Source organism: Anser anser (genome assembly GCF_964211835.1).
Source record: "Anser anser genome assembly, chromosome: 14".
In the NCBI taxonomy this organism is placed as follows: Eukaryota; Metazoa; Chordata; class Aves; order Anseriformes; family Anatidae; genus Anser; species Anser anser.
This window is the reverse complement of record NC_139735.1, coordinates 2715276-2732367: the sequence shown is the minus strand read 5'-3', so window position 1 is coordinate 2732367 and position 17092 is coordinate 2715276. Positions and strand designations below refer to the sequence as shown.

Genomic DNA, 17092 nt, shown 5'->3' with positions numbered 1-17092 from the left:
TTCAGCATTCTGGGCTGGGAGGTGAGAAAACAGGCTCATACATTACTTTTTCCTTCTCCATTCCATTTAGTTTCTAAAGAGATTAAATTTACTAGGAGAGATTAAAAAAGAGATTAAAGAAATTAATTTTCCTGGGAAGAAGTCTCTCCCTCAAGCAAAATATAAACATAAATAACAACGCAAAGAGACTGGAAACGTATACAGAAAATATAAGATGTAGCTACAGACAAAGTTAGAAAAGATATTAAAAAAAAGCACCACCACAACATAATATGATTTACTGTTGATTTAGAATTAGGCCATCCGTTCTCCAAATCCCACCGGGCAAAGTTTGCATTTACAAATCTAAAAAAGGAACGCTCTAATAAGCAATGGCTTATAGACCTGCCTTTGGTTTTCGCCTGCAGCTTTCTTTCCATGGCATGAACGAAACATACAGGCGTCATGGGTCCTCTCCTGTTTGCGTTGAGCTGTTGTGAAAAACAAGCAGATGAAGATTTTGTCATTCATAAGAAGAATTCTGTGGAAGTTTTACCTCGGAGGGCAGGTGGGGTGAAGGCAGTCACCCAGCCTGTCCCATGAGATCGTCTCTCCCGTGTCCTGTCTTGGAAAAAGCTCCTTAAGCCTTCTGAATAGGACACGTAGGACTTGCATGTCCTTGGATCTTGGCCCAAGGGGAACGTCGCATCAGGAGCGTTCAAATCCCCCTGTCTTCTTGGCTGGGCCTTTAGCTTTTGTTCTGCTTAATGGCATCAATAAGAAGACCTCCCCCAAAACAACCAAACAAAAATCAGAGAATCTAACTTGGTACAGAATCAGCAAAAATTCCCAGTAACGTGCATACGACTTCTTCCCCCTTGCCTGTAGGAGAAGCATCAGCAGTTTGCCTGTGCTGAGGATCAGAATGGAGCAGTGGGACCGAAGAGGTAGAGGAGTTTTCCCTTCCTCACTGTTGCAATGTTGATACTGGTGGTTACAGTGAGAACTAGTTATTTAAGGAGATTGAAATGAAAAAAATATTTATATGTATATATATAAAACTGATTCACTCTCTCTCTTTTCTCAAATATTTAGTAGGATGGCAGACTTAAGCCCTTAGTAATTTTCAGCGGCTTAAACATTTTCCCCACTACACAGCAAAGGAAGCTCTTGGCTGTGCGTGAGGTCTGACAGCAGCCCTCGAACCCATACACATTGATAGCTGATCAGTCCTAACGGTGGCTTCTCTGTTAGGAACCGATACGCATCTTACACTGATAGGGAGAGGTTAAACCAGCAAATTTTGTAGAAAGGATTTAACAAAAAAATCTTAAATGAAATCAGGAAATAATAAGAAGTATTTATAAGCTTAAACGGGGTTCTGTGAACTGGCGATAAGTATTGCACCGTTCCTGGTAGATTGAGGGCTGTTTTTGTGCTGGCTTTGAAAGAGATAGTATTCGTCTTTGTTTGTGCTACAGCTTCGTAGCACGGGCTTAAAAGGTAAGATTACACATAAGCTGTACACAGCCTACAGTTGCAATGACAGCGTGATTTTATCACTGACAAATGCAATATGCAGTCTTCTGTTCGGTAACCCTCTGAAAATCGAGATACGTTTTAAATGCAAGTGTTAAGATTTATTTTTATTATTAAGAAGCAGCAAAGAACCTGGCAAAAGCCGTGTCTCCGACAGAACTTATCATTAGCTGGTGGCACAGCTGCAGGCAGGGTTTGTGTTCCTGCGTATGTATGGCTTTGGGAGGTGGAGAAACGTGCTTCTAGCCGGTGAAGGCATGGTAGCTAAAATCTCACTTAGAGGAGCATGTATCCTCGGATTACTGTTGTACCGTCCTTTGGTTATATCGGAACAGGTAATAGTCACTGTCAGGAGTCTGAATGGGGTTATTGAGTTGGTGCAAGCTGCTGTAAATTGAAGCAAGCACGGCTTTTCTGAGTTTGTAGGAAGAAAGGGAATAGCTGGGCTGAAACTTCCACATGCACTTACCTTCTGGGGGAAAATAAATATGTTCCCATCCGGTTCTCTTAAACCAAAAATCTCCTTGCCAGCTTTGAAATATGAAGAGGGACAGCGTAGTCCTGAGACAGAGACGTTAGCAATTGCCAAGAGAGCTACTCTGAGACAAACCACATAGTTTTCTTTGAAACCTAAAGTTGGCAATGAGGAATTTGGATCCTGTTCTTGACTCTGGCCCAATCATTCAGTTATTAGAAAAGTTATTGGACACCTAGTAAAATTTCCTTTAGTTCAGCTTTGTTATATATGAAACGGGGATAAGTGCACAGGTTATTTGAAGCTACGTTAAATAGTCAATTAAAAGACTAGCATAGTTAGTCATCTATATTTGTAACCTATGTGGAAATCTTTGAATATGTAGCTGTGGTTTTGCCAGGTAATGTTGATGTTGTGAAGCATAAATGAAGAAATAAATAAAGGGTCATAATAACTTTGTAAGATGCTGCTGATGTTTGTTTCCCATAAATATTTTAAGTAATACAGCTCAGACTTCGGATTTCTGAGAGTAACTATTACCTAGGTCTGCAGTGCTTGATTTGTGCGGGTATTTTTGGGAAACAAACACGATTGTGAATATACCCTGATAAAAAAGCAGAACTACTGTATCAAATATCTCCAGCAAGACAACCTTCGTATGCACAGTTTTCTGTCTATATGCACATACATAATGATCAAAAAAAAGATTGTTTTAATGAATTGTGACATGGCAGATGGTGTAATATTTTACATATTGCAGTAAAGTATGTTTCTGAACAGCTTTTGCTACCAGAGAAGTGTATTGCTTGCCTGAGTGAGAGGTTTTCTTTACAGAAGGTCAGATGCAGGGTGGATAATACATGCTGGAGTGCATCTTGAACTATCATCCTATGTGATAGTGCCAATGTCAAGAAAATCCTGTGTAAGTTGGGTATGGCTAAATATTATTGCAGTGGGTGGAAAGAACTTGATCTGAAGGAGCTCACAGAGATCGCTCGCTGCCAGTTTTAAGGAGACACACTTTCTGATGTTTTAGTTAAACAGAGTTGAAAAATGTGTCTTTGTTAGCGTGATTGCTCCTGGTGAACTTTCCTTCAGAGAAGCTGCAACCTTTTCCCACAGCCTTTTTGGCTTTTTCATTCCCCCCCCATCTTGGGCCAATGTTGGTGATGAATTCATGGAGTTTGCCTTTCTACATCACCCTTCTGGGTGCTTATGCGTGATGCAGCGTAAGGTCTCAATCTCTGCAGCTGATTTCTTGCCCTGATTCCTTTGTGTTCCTCACATCTAGATTTTCCTCTTTTGGGGGAATCTCATTTGCAAAAATAGGCTTTTCTCATGAAACATTATTTGTAAGCCTGCTACGAAACTCTCACTGCATTTATATTTTTGACAGTGTGCACCAATTTGCTCATAATTCCATTATGTTCAGCATATCACTGAAGTGGGAGAATAATTTTGGCATATGCTAAAACCTCGTGGTTTACACGCATAAAATGCTATTCTGGTAACAAAGTAGTGAGTATGTTTTCTAATGGGATATATATCATTATAAATGGAACACTGGTTTTACAAAATATTTTAAGAGGAAGGTAAATTAGATCATGAAAAGTGCATAAGGGCTATAAATTATGCAGTAGCCTAAAGAATTATTATAAAGAGATTTGGTTGCGGCCTGAGTCCACGAAACTTTTAACTGTGGCCATTAAAATAAACCATATCAACTGCTCACAGCCACACATGATATATTACATCTCGTGGAATGGTCACCTGAAACTTTAGAATTACTTACGGCATGAAAATAATGGTCACCCCTAATTCTGGTTGCAGATGGTTTTTAATGAGCGATATTAAATGGGAAATGGTGGTAGTTTAAAGCAGAGTTTTTATGGCTCTCTCTCTTGGCATTCAGAACATTTTTTGCCTAAGAGGTGCCTAGAATTTCTTAGATGGGAAAAGCTTTAATGTCTGACTGAGCTTGTGAAAGGTGCTCCGGGGTGACACGCTGAACTGGCATGGGCTGGAGGAGTGTGTTTGACACCGTTACTGCCATGGGAGGTCTTCCTTAGGTGCTGCAAAAAAAGTTCAGTTTCTCTCCTGTCTAAAACAGGCATCTCTTTATCTTTCTCTTTAAATTTTTCGTTTACCTGTTGTTTCCTTACAGCATCACGTTGTTGGTCTTCTGGCCTTCTTCAGGCTTACGCAGCCAAGGCTGTCTCGCAGGAAGATTTCTTCAGAAACCACCCCTGGGCCTCACCGAAAACGTGTGGGTTAGGTGTCCCATCGCAGCAGTGGTCCAGGAACAGTCTGTAAGTGAAATTCATCTGTTTGCTCCATCACGGTCACTCGGAGAATTAGCAAGGCTTCGGATGCCTGCTTTCTGCTGGAGCAGGAGCTTGCGGTACGCGCGGGGGGGTCTCAGGACATCGGGTGGCATCATGGGGACGTCTCACCAGAAACACTGGTTCTTATCTGTAATGTGCTAATATTGGTGGTAGGGGGGCTTTGGACCAGATGTTCTTGGAGGTCTTTTCCATCCTTAATGATTCTATGATTCTGTTTTATTATGAACTTGTTTAATTGGTGTTCTCGTGAAAGATGAAATCACATTATATTAATGATTAACTCTGTCATGGAAAATGCTCATCGGAAAATCTGGAGGAGAAACTTCATTTATTTAGTTTGTGAGCTGTTGTAGTTTTGAATCATGGCTTCTATTTAGACCTTGAAAGCCCCTTGCTGCTTCAGATCAATGTAACGGTTGGCTCCACGTTAGTGCTCCGGCATCCAGGCTGAAATTGGGAGTAACTTCTGCAGATAGTACAGAGAGGAGGTGCTGCTAAAGAAAAAGGAGAGAAAGGGATAAAACAAAGTATCTTTGAAAGAGATGAAATTAGATCTTGATTAGCCATTACCCAGGTCATTAATTTCTGGGCTATTTTAGGGAAGGAGGATCGTGTGGAGGAGTTATGCTTCTCCCTGCAGTCTGGATCTCTCGGCTGTTCCCAAATTCTCCTGTCCCTGTAACTCAGGTCGTGAGCGGCTCTCACCGTCCCTCTGGTGTAGCTCAGGCTCCACAAGTGTCTGCGTGTGTGCGAAGCTGAAGCCTTAACTCCAGATAAGTTGCCGTTAGTCACTAAAAATTACCACTTCTGCGACTACACTACGCGGCTTCTTGTCAACGTAAAGCAGTTACAATGCTATTTCTTGATTGTAATCACAGCGGTAGATAACGTGATTTTTTTAAAGGCGTCTGTAATTTCGGTAAAGCTGAATTAGTGCTGCTGAAGAATAAATGAAATGAATCACAACCGAGCAGAGAGCCAGCGGCCGGCTGGGCTCATCAGGGGCTCGTTCCCCCCCGGGCCCAGGGGGCCAAGGATTTGGGCAGCCCGCGGAGACACCAGGGGTGGCCGAGGACTGAGCTCCTCAGAGGGCAGCCGGTGACTGCAGGACGGGGCTGCAGCCCCCACCTCCGCGCAGACTAATTCCCACGTGCCAGCAAGATGCGATGGGTGCCGCTGTACACGCTGCGGGGGGCTGCAAATGTTATCTCTGGGAGCAGCTTCTCACCAGCGTGCCTGCATTTAACCGCAGAACAGGGCCATTTTAGATAAAACAGCCTAAAAGCCCTGTCATCTCAGCGACGGAAACACTTCTCTTTATTATTTTTCTATATTTTGTTCTCCTAGGTGCATGTACATAGTAAAACACCATTGATTTCATCAAAATTGTTTATACTGCTGCAAAATCTGGCTTTGTAGGTGGCCACTTTCCTTATCCATCTTCCTTTAACCCTCATCCCTCAGAAACCTGTGGGGAGGAGGATGAAAAATTAATGCTACTGCCCACCTACAGCTGTTCTTGGTGCATTAGCGTCACCGTGAAAGCAGTGCCACACCCTTATAGAAAAACATTTCTGCATATTATACACCCGATGACAGCCCACACAGACTTTCCTTTGAATGCATTTTGTTGTTTGTGCTCTGTGACAGTGTTGCCAGCTCCAGGGATTTTATCATTAGTTTTGTGACAGCTGGTTTTTAATTTATTTTTTTTTTAATTTCTTCTGACAACATTGCTATGTGACTTTTGTTGGTTTAGCCTAGTTTGATGCGAGTTGATAATAATTACAGTACTGGTTAACAGTATTTTTGTCGGATGGCTATAATTTATCTGTAATTATAGCTGGAATGATAGAAATGCATCCCATTTTTTAAAGAAAAGTAAAACTCTAGCCTTCGTGGTACTGGGGAAAAGAGATTGAAAATGTTATTTTCAAAAGATTAAAAGCTGGAGGGCTAAAATTAAGCCTTCAATTATACCAAAGCTTAATCTTGTGATACTAAATCCCTTTTTTTTGTGTTTTGGGGATCTGACCTGTGAGTTTTGTGTCTGGGGCTGACAGTATCAATTACATTACAGCAGCGCATTAAGCCGGTGGCCTTTGGGCATTGACCTTTTCGTCTCTAATGTTAAAGTAATTTATGCAGGTGGAGTTTGAGAAGAGTATATTTGTTTGCTTCCTCATTTTTCACAACTTGTCCCTAACATAAATCATTTCTAATTTCGGGCTGTTTTGCTTTGTGTACGGCCTCAGCTGGTGGCACGCCCTGGGTTTCACAGCCCTTCTCTGCCACCCTGGTGCTGCTTTGCAGTGACACCAGGCAGCGTGCTGTAACCCTGCAGTCCGGATTTATTTCATTCTTCATCACAAAATGAAGTTCCCTAAAAGGTGGAAAGGCGCTGGTGAGTAGCTTCATCAAGGTTATAATTAGGTTTTGCAGAATTTGGCTGTTTTGCCTTCATCATTTGTGGCCAGCTGCCTCGGCTGTGGTGTTGCAGCTCTCGGTGGATGGGGCGAAGGGAGAAGTCCTGCACCAGCTGTGGTGATGATGAGCCCTTGGCTTTGCAGTTCTGTAAGGTATTTTGAAGCTGTGGAAGCAGCTGGATAACTGTAAATGGCAATAATGGAAAGCCACAAAAGAGATTAAGGCTTTCGGGGATTCCTTTTTGTATATTGTATGAAAATGTCTGAACAAAGTAAGGACAAAGTCTATTTTTCATTGTGCCTGTCATCCTGAACCCTTACAGTCTGGAAATAGTTCCTGGAAGTTCTCAAACATTGCCCATAGGTGTAACTCTTTGCATCAGCCAGTAAGTCGTCTTGTTTTTCAGAATGCATATTTGATATTTATTCCATTTGAGTTGGAAAGCATGTTTCCTTTGTGGGTGATTTGTTTTAGCCAATCCACATGACTAGAAAATGAGTTCAAATGCCTCAGAGGAGCCAATTCTTCCTAATGTATATATCAGATGTCACATATTTCTTCTTTACTCTCTGGGCATTTACCTTCCAGTCTTACAGCAGGCAATGCCATAAGTAGAAAAACATTTATAAATGTACCATTAAGCAGAGAAAAAGCCTCCAGCTAGTTTTAGTGGTGATTTAATTAATTATGAACAGCAGAAATGCTATGTGCGTTTATCCATTCTTCTTACGTAGCAATTATGTGCATTACATGTCTTTATCCCTGCTTTCTGCATATGGACAGACAAATATCTGTATAATTTAGCATTAATTATGTATGTATAGACTTTAGTACGTTCATAAATATATAGCAGCTGATTAGTGCTGTAAATTGAATCCAGATTCTCTTTGCTCCTTTTCCGTGAGGACTGCCCTTTTGCTCATGTCTCCCTCCCAGCAGCAGTGTCAGTGTTTTAAACCATTCAGCTTCCCACTCCCCAGAACCAAGCATCATCACCGTCAGGTTTTTGGCAGCCCTCCCTTTATCACCCTCTGCCTTGCCACGTGCTCTGAACCATACTAATTTTTTTGAAGCCCTGTCAGTCCAGGGAGGTGTGATCTGGCCCAGTATGACCAGGTTGTACATTCGTGTATTTTTTTTTGTTATTTTTTTTCTCCAGGTTGTGAATATGTCTTTGTTTAGAAGCTTGGGGGACAGAAGTGTGACTGTAGGTTTAAATGATAACTGAGTTAACTCTAACTCAGTACACATCCAACCAGAGAGCCCACCTACCTCCTGAGTCCCTACCCTAATGCCAAACCTAACACCACTCCAGAAATTCCTGTAAATATCAGATCTAGCCATGAAATCCCTAATTCTTCTAATGCAACCAGTGCAGAGACATGGGCCAGCCCCTGACCAGTACAGGACCAAAGAAAACCCAGTTTTGTTAACCCATCTATATCGGGTAATTCCAGAGAATTACCCGGAGTAGTTGCTCTTTCAAACACTGGTGGCAGAAAAGCAGCTGAGGAAGGCTGGAGATGGGGTGTATGACGTGAGCCACTCCTGACACTTGTCAAATCTGATTTTTCCAACTGGTCATCCTGCATCCGTGGAGGAGGTCACATATCTGGAAGGAAAACGAAGTACCTGGTCTCTGAGCTCTGAGGGAGGGAGCTCAGCCGTAGCATCAAGATTGCTTTGCAGTTGCCTTAAGAAGTCATGTAGGAAAAGGCCCGAGGTAAAATAACAGAGCCCAGCACCTTTGGGGAAAAGACAGAGTTGGATTGCGAAAGGTGAAACCTCCCTCCGTGTCCCCATAGCAAAGGAGAGGGAGAAGTTTGAGTGGCAAGGGGAGGACAAAAGGGCACCTTCCCGTGGGTTTGGCTGCTCGCAGCACCAGGACATGGGCAAGATTTTTACAACCCAAGGAGCAAAAATTCACGCTGTGATAGGAGAGCTGAAAAGAAAGTAAAGAAAGAGAAAGAAAATCAAGCCCGTTCGTAGTCGTTTCTAAATTCTTAAGGACTTCTCTGAAAATAAAATCTTTGAGGAGAGGCTAATTGAAAGTTCCCAGAGGGAATGCTTTAAGGTGGTAACGACTCAAGGGTTGGCCAACACCGCCACGAGGCTCCCCGTTCTTTGTCAGAGCTGGTTAACTAAAAGGCTTCTCCCACCATGGGCTGCCAGGCTGACTTTGTCTTACAGCGTGAGGGCGAATCAATGAACTGATTAACGGTTGTTGAGTTGGGTATTTCTGGGATTAGCACTGGTATGATCTCCATGGGTTTGTCTGTGTTATTAAATATAAAGGACTGTTATCAGGCAGATGAAAATCGGAATAGCTCCTGTATTTTCAAAGGCTTGACTTGTCCCAGGGGAGGTTTTGGCCCGCCATGCAGCAGAGGAGATATCGGAGTAGAAGGCTTTCAAATAACATAAATCAATTGCCCTTCCTTCCTGCATCCCTTTCCCTTTTCTGTTTTAATATTATTGATGAAGTGACCAAAATGGTGTCTGGGCATATCTGAAAAAATCGATGAAAAAGTAAATCTTAGGAAAAAAAAAAAAAAATCAATTGTCCTGCGGTGTGAATTTAAATGTGACCCGTTTTTGCTGTACTGTGTACGTACTACACACAGTACCTGGCGGCCGAGGTGTATTTTGCTTTACCCCTTTCAATCAGGTGTTTGTAGGAGGTAATTTCTTAAGAGAGGAAGAGCCGTTAATTTCGGTTTTATCAGCAAAGGTAAAACTAAATCCAGGCTCCCTACGTCACAACTCTTCTGCACTTTTGAGTCTTCTGCAGACTTCAAAGAGCCTCCTAATCGCTTGCAGTCGGGTCATTGTTTATCCCACTTTATTTAGATTTCCTTCCTGTCTGCTCTTCCTGAGCTTTGCTCTCCTTTTCAGCTGCACCTCTCAGACCACTGTACAGTGTTTTGCACTTTACAAGATCATTTTATTTTAAATTAATCTTCCAGTTTCTGTCTGTACCGGTTATGGGCTGGTTCAACCCTGCTGCATGCAGCCTCTGATTGCTGGCAGGCTCCCTTCTGCTTGTTTCTGTCTCCTCTGCCCACGTGTAGCTGCCAGCAGTGCCCATCTCCTCCCGTCCCGCACTGTGTTTGCAGCTTCCCTGCTCTCTGGCCGTTGCTTCTGAGCTCAGGTCGTGAGGAGTTATGCAAAATGCAAAGGGGATGTTTCAGATGAAGTAGGACAAAATTAAAAAGATATGAGATCTGCTGTGACCATTGCTGCTGACAGAATTGCATCAGGGAGGTCTCCGAGCCCACGTGGCAGTATGTATTTTCCATATTTATTATTGATGATTCAGATGTGCACAGAAGCACCCGTGTAAATCCTTGCTTAGACAGCACTGTTCATAGAGCGCGTTCTCCGTATGAGCATCTTTGATGATCATGTAGCACTTTTACCAAACGTTGCTGTTTTTTGAGGAACCAGAGGGTGTGTGGCAGGTCCCAGCTGATGGCAGGGAGAAGGCCAAGGCTGCCTGGGAGGGCACTTGTGTGCCGTGCATTTACACGTGTGCAGAGAGGAGCTGTCTGAGGCTTGTGACTTCACGGTAAGGGGTATATATTGGATTCTACAAGGACATACCACAAAAACTTCTGACCTTGGCCATGCACAAGTGTAAGAGATAACCCAGTTGTTACCGGTGTTGTGTTGTGTTTTTGCCTGCTTTGCCTTCCCAACAGGCAAAGCAAAGCACAGAAACAACTCAGCCAGAGTTGCCAGCGCCAGGAGAAAAGTCAGGTCTTCTGAGCACAAGGGCAGCGTTCAGTTTAACACTCCTACCTTCTCTAAGGATCTGACAGCATAATTTAGCTGTACTGTAATTTACTATGCTGCGTTACGTGTTCTACATTACAGTGAGGCTGACCAAGTTTGTAATTTTAGAGTATATGATCAACATGCCGCTCATTTTTCCATTATCAGGGAAGTCTGTAATTTATCTCCCTCCCTCACGTCTCATACTGGAGCATTTCATTTCCATGACTGTGAATTATCAGCATCCAATCCTTGAAGCTATGATTGGAGATAATAGCCTAAAGTTTCCCAGGTGAATAATTACTTCGGTTGTCCAGCCTGTGATATCTTTGAGAGCTTTTTTCCCCTACAGAGGAAAACATTCCGCCTTTTCTGAAGACCGTGACCTTCTACAGTGACTGAAACCTATTTTGGTTGAACTCTTATTTGTGTGAAGTCTGTCATTACGTGTTCTTCTCAGGTTAGTTCTCCCACTCAGCCTCCAAAATGTTAATAAATGTTTGGCAGAAAAATGAATGATGCTTGTGCTATTAACCTTTTTTTTTTTCCCTTTTTTTTTTTTTTCCCCTCCAGAATGTTGTCTGTAACAGGTATTTTGATATGAGATTGCAAAACTGCTCAAATTACCCTGGAGCAGAAGTTCCAGTGGAAGTTCTTGGGATCTGAGATTTTTCAGTTGTGTTTATTTAAAAATCCTGTCCTTGTTGCCTGGCAATTACTGTTTAACACAGTCAGAACAAAATTATCAAGTCGATATTTTGGAGGCAGAAAGGCAATTAGCTTCTCCATTCGCAGTCAAGAGGAGTCAGGTGCTGTTAATGAAGTCCCATGTTTATCTTTGAATCTCTCCTCTAGCATGGAAACATGGAATTCGGTGCAAATATTTGTCCCAGTCCTACTGCACATACTGTGCAATAAATATGTGAGGCTATCTGCACATGAATTCAGCCTCTCCAGGGCTTTTGATACAACAAGATCCCCTAAATACGTGGTTGGTCTTAATATTCTTGTCACAGACCTGATTTATCCCAGATGATGCTTGCAGGACTCTCAGTGGACATGCATGTTTAAACACAATGAGCTTTGCTCTTGAGGCAGCTGCTGGTTATCCCAGGTATTCTTGGTCTGCCTTCTGCAAAAGCTTCATTTTTTAGCAGAAACGTTTGGGAATTTTCTTCAGGCTGGGCTAATTTCTAGCAAGCAGATGTTGTCAAGGGATTTTCTTATCTTCTTAGCCTGGTGGAGTTTCAAAAGAACAAGTTGGGAGTTGTAAGGATCCTATAAAAGTACTCGGCGAGGGGTTAATGAAGAGCACGTTGAGATGCCGAACACATGGATAATGGATGTTATTGTGATACGCTTTGCATGTGGTTACGGTGTTTTCAGAGCCACCATTCCTTACGTAGGCAAGTAGTGGGCTGTTGGGTCACCAGTGGGCACAGCTGTAGATAACTATTGTTTCTGTATGCAACACTCAGCGCCTACAGTTAAAAAATTGGGCAGCTTTAATACATCAGCAAACCTGAACGACTGTTCCGAGCCATCCGCAAGGTTTCCCTCCTGTCAGTACAGACAGCAGCAAGCACGGCATTTCTCTGCAAGGGCAATTTGCATGGTCCGTCACCTGTGGCAATGAGAAGGTTTAAAATGCTCCGTTGTAAATGATGGGAAAGCTCAGACATTGCTGCCGTGGGACTGTCAGTGCCTGTGCAGGGTGTAGTCGACCTCCTCTGTGTTTTGCTTATCTTCCTCGGTACATCTGTGCCAAAGACATTTCTTCTGACTGCGCGTCTTGTTCCGCGACCCGTCAGATTCACCAATGCTGATGACTTCCATTAATGTCAAGACTACATTGGCTGACACAACCGGACAGACATGTCACTGTAATTGGTCAAACCAGCTCAGAAATTAGGCAATCTTCTGCAAACGGATGTTACTTATTCTAAAGGTAAAGTATTATTCAGGTTCGTTTTAAGAAAGTGGAAACATGAAAACCATTTACCTCGGTCTTGCAGAGATCTTGACTAAGGAGTATCATTACATTTAAGAAAAGTGGTTGTCTACAAAGATTCACTCCCATATAGTTCATTAGAAGAGGATAAGAATTTTATTTTTTCTTGTCTCTTTTAGGTACTTCAGCTTTTAACTGACTTTCTGTAATTGTAACGTAAAGCTCATTATTTGTGAGAGGCACATATTTCCAGGATATTTAAAATTTTCAAAAATACATATGCTCTGTCAGAGCTAAGTGTTTTTATTGCTGCTACAAACAACATTAGATGTGTTATGGATCACACACGTGCCAGGCTAAGTATATCAGCCTCTGCCCAGTGCCAGAAGCCGTTCCGGGTCTGTCTGGGCTTTGGACAGGTGACCTGCTCGCTGCAGGGTCCGACGAGTTGTGAGACAGGAGAGAACAGAAGCCGGGCGAGTGGGAAGATCCAGCCGCTCTTGGCCCATCGTGGCTGCAGAGCCCAGAAAGATGATTTAATGAACGTGAAAATATCCACAGCCCTTCTCCAGGGTCAGTCTCGTTCTTGGCTCACAGCGTGCCGAGGAGCGATGGCCACGCTTTGGGCAGCACAGAGCTCTGCCCCAGGAGTGCCGTGGTTTTGGTGGAAGGGTGCCGCTGGGTCTTAAATACTGCTAATGGTACGGTGACAGTGCTCTTCTGTCAGGGCATGGCCACAAGGGGCTGGGCAGAGCCCATAAACTTCTCTTGATGCTCATCAAGCAGTCATCGCTTGTAACGGCTTTTTATTACTGACCTATGGACTCAAATTTTTAAAAGCAAAGCAGGGTCTTGAGCCTGTGCCCTGATGAGAGTTGCTAGGATATAGCCTCCGTAATTCTCGAGGGTCATTGCTTTAGAGGTGTGAGGTCTGTACAAATCTGGCACGTAAATGCTTGTAGAGGTCTGCCCTAGCATCGGTTTTGAAAATGCTGAGCTGCTGGAGTGAATTACGCTGACACACCGAAAAGCAACCCAGCCCTCCTTCTCATCCCCACCCACGTAATGAAGAGAGCCATTAATTTTAATCTGCCACATCGTGAACTGTGGTCCCCTGGGAGCTGCGGCGTGCTCATCTCTGTGGGAGCAGAAAGCCACAGGGCAGGGGGGGTAGAGGGCAAGTACCGAGAGCTGCTTCAGCCGTGCAGTAAAACCAACCCCGAATCCACAGCAGAACGTCGTCCTGGGGAATGTTTAGCTTATAGAGACACCATGAACTGTAAAAGAATATGGGAGCTCGCCTATTGCATCCCAAAGAAGTCCATTGCTGGGGTAATTTAGTCCTTGATATTTTATTTTATTTTATTTTTATTTTTATTTTTATTTTTATTTTTATTTTTATTTTTATTTTATTTTAATGTCCTGGCAGTTTCCCTCTTTCCCAAATGGGAATGCCATCATTATTGTAATGTGTTATAAAAACACAGGGACAACCACCCCAAAAGCTGTAGCCTTGTTAATCAATATTTGGAGACATGCATGTCTTGTTAGAACTACAAGCTTAGCCACAAAAAATATATTAAAAAAGACATTTTTCTTCAAGAGCTGAGCCAGCAACACATGATCATAATGAAACGAATAAGTATTGTAATTGGATATTGTGTCACGTTGTACGGCTTTAATTTAAGACAACAAGCAGCAATTCAATAACATAGAGGCAGCTCTTGCTTTTGAAACACTTTCATGCCTGAAGGATAAGTGAATATCTTAAAATAATTGTGGATTATTTCTCTCACAGTACCTACAAGAAAGGAGCAGAAAAGTCTGGGTTTTACAAGAGCCCAGTACCTGGTCAGGGAAGGATCAGGAATGTGGTGTGATGAGGGAGGGACAGACCAAGGCAAAACCCCTGGCTGGGACGGTCACCCAGCAGGGCTCACATGGTCACACATGCTGTACTCCTCCAAGTCCAGGCAGTGTGCAGGCTTTGAAGTTCAGGTGGTTTTTTTTTTCTTTTTTTTTTTTTCCCAATTTGCTTTGGAAACATAAACGATTACGAGCAGCACTCTGCACTGCTATTATTTTCCTAGCAAACCTGAATACTTGTGCTGGTATTCAGCTTGGCACTGGTACTGAATCCACTTTGGGTTCAGGTTTTCTATGGGAGCTTGCACTTACACCGTATTTATCACTTCTGTGAGAAAATGGATGGATAGTGGGAAATTATTATTATTATTTTTCCTCCAAGAGATGACTGTCCAAGCTTGTGGTGCAGCCATTATGGCCCTGCAAAAGTACAGCCACTACTGGCACGTTACCTTCTTCTTTTATGAAAGGATGCAGAATATTTGCACTCACATCGCTGTCAGTGCCCGTTTCTGCTGCACGGCATCGCTGCCCTCGACGCATGTCCATCACACGTCCATCACCACCAGACAGCGCCGTGGTGAGGTCTCCTCAACCGCTTCCTCCACGCACCTGAAATGAGGACAACGGGCTGGGACGCTAGAAGCGATGCGTTGGGTGGATGAGGCTTGATATAAATATATTAGCCCCTGTATTGCTTCGGTTAATGATGCTGTTGATGATGATAAGCCAAGGTAAACTGGGAAGGCTCACCTTTCCTGATCAGGAGCTCACATCAGGCTTTTTAGGTCTATGAACTGGAAAATTAATATGAGGTTTTACAACCTCTTGTTGTGCTTGTATGTGGAGGGCTGTGATACGCTCCTCAGAAGTACATAATTTTAAAATTGTGCTTTAAAAATATTGATTTCTTCCAAAGAACTTTTTATGTCATATTAATGACTTCTGCCACACACTTTATGTAAACTTATAAGTCATCTTTACAGAAGGATATGATATTTCATAACGTCACATTTAGGCAAATACTCCCCCAAACATCTTTAGAACAGTGTGAAAACTGTTGTTAACATATGAGCTATTCACTTGCACACATAAATCTACATTTGGGGTTGTTTTTTGGTACCCTGATGGGCTACTGCAGCATTTTGTTTCTCTCTCAGTCTCAATATACCATAATTTTAATTGAGAATAGTAAATTATCATGGTAATTTGAGATATTCTCAGGTAGAGATTTACAAATAGCAGGAGGGGATCAACATTGATTGTTGCTCACTGCTGGGAAAGAGGCCTGGGAAGATGATGCTATCAGGAAGGCTGAAGAAAAACAAATTATATGTTGCATGTGAATGACAAATGTGCCAGGAAAAAAATGTAGAAAGGCACCTGCTTTTTCCAAGGAAGAGGAGGGCAGCGCAGGCACAAAGGAGAGCAGAAAATAACCTGTACAAGCTTGTCCTCATCATCCTCTGATAACCTGTGCTTCTTCTAATATGTCACCTTGCAGCATGATTTTCTCTCTTCCCCCGGTGATTATTTCAGTGACTATCATGCCTAAAGCCAAAGGTGGTATTCTGTCTTAAGTGAAAAAGTACTGTGCACCTTGGTCGCAGATGTTTCTGATGTGTGCTTCACTCTGGATTTCTAACATTATTAATTTTTGTGCCCTGCAAAAATATCCACCTTTTTTTTAGCATGTTATGAAAAAGAAGGGACCAACAGCTGACTGTTAATGACATGTAGTTCGTTAGTCCACTCTCTGCCCAGCTGGCTCATGTCTCCGCCTGTCCTTGATATTGCCGTTTTTAATTCTTCTGCTGCTAGACCAGAAGGGGAATTAAACTTTTCAGAATTTTCCCCTGACTTCTGAATAACATTTGGGTTTATTTCTCATTCTTACAGTTGTATGTATCCTGTACTCTTTACAGGAAATTTTTTCTTTCACCTCTCTTCAGTGCTCCCCATATCATCAATGTTTGGTGTCTGCCTTCCTGTTGTACAAAGAAAATAAGGAGACTGCCTTGTTGTTTGCAAAACCCTGGGTTATCGGTTTTCTTCTTCCAATGATTTTCTAATGAACAAATGCGATGTCACCAGAAAAGCTTTGCTTGGCTGCAGTCACTATTGCGAGTCCCGGACGCCCGTCAGGGTCTCCGTAAGGATTTGCTCTTCTCACTATCTCCTGCGATAATCCGCATTTAGCCTTTATCTTCTGGAAGTGTTTTTGTTGAGACTATCAGAGACTTTTTCAAAGTCAATAAAGTTAATGATGATGGGCGCACAATTCTCTGAAACCATCTTGTTTTTCCTTTAGCTGCTGTGTGTCTCTGATTTCCTCTGCGATAAAATTATCCTCTTACCACGTTTTGTCTGACGGTGACGGTAAGCCTGAGCCGCGGTGATTGTTACAATCTGTCAGATCATGATAATTTGGCAGTTTGGCAATTAAAGCCTTCTTCCAGTTGCTTGTTTCTTTCCTGCCTCTCTGGGTTCACTTTTGCTTGTTTAACAGCCACACGGTTGTTTTCTTACATCCTGCCTTTAAGCGCTATTTTGCCAGCTCCAAAAGTTTTCCTCTCCACCCTGCACCTTTCTGGAGGAGCTTCCTCCATGGCCAACGGTGCTGATAGCAAGGTGTGGGGCGGGGGTTGTGTGCACACTCTTGTCTTGTCTTGTCGTGTTGTCCTAGGTTTTGGTCTGTGAAGACTCTCCTGCAAATAATATTTGGCTCATTCTTTA

General features: G+C 42.8%; 1 protein-coding gene across 3 annotated transcripts in view; it reads left to right on the top strand.

The window, feature by feature from the left end:
• FSTL4 (follistatin like 4) overlaps positions 1-17092 on the top strand; it is a 351120-nt gene that overhangs the window by 49460 nt on the left and 284568 nt on the right. For 2 of the 3 annotated variants that reach the window (XM_083798912.1, XM_083798911.1), the window contains exon 2: positions 4158-4302. The exons of the other annotated variant lie outside the window; for it this stretch is intronic. The gene's annotated coding sequence lies outside the window, so the exon portion shown is untranslated. The remainder of the gene's footprint in view (positions 1-4157; positions 4303-17092) is intronic. 3 annotated transcript variants of the gene reach the window in all.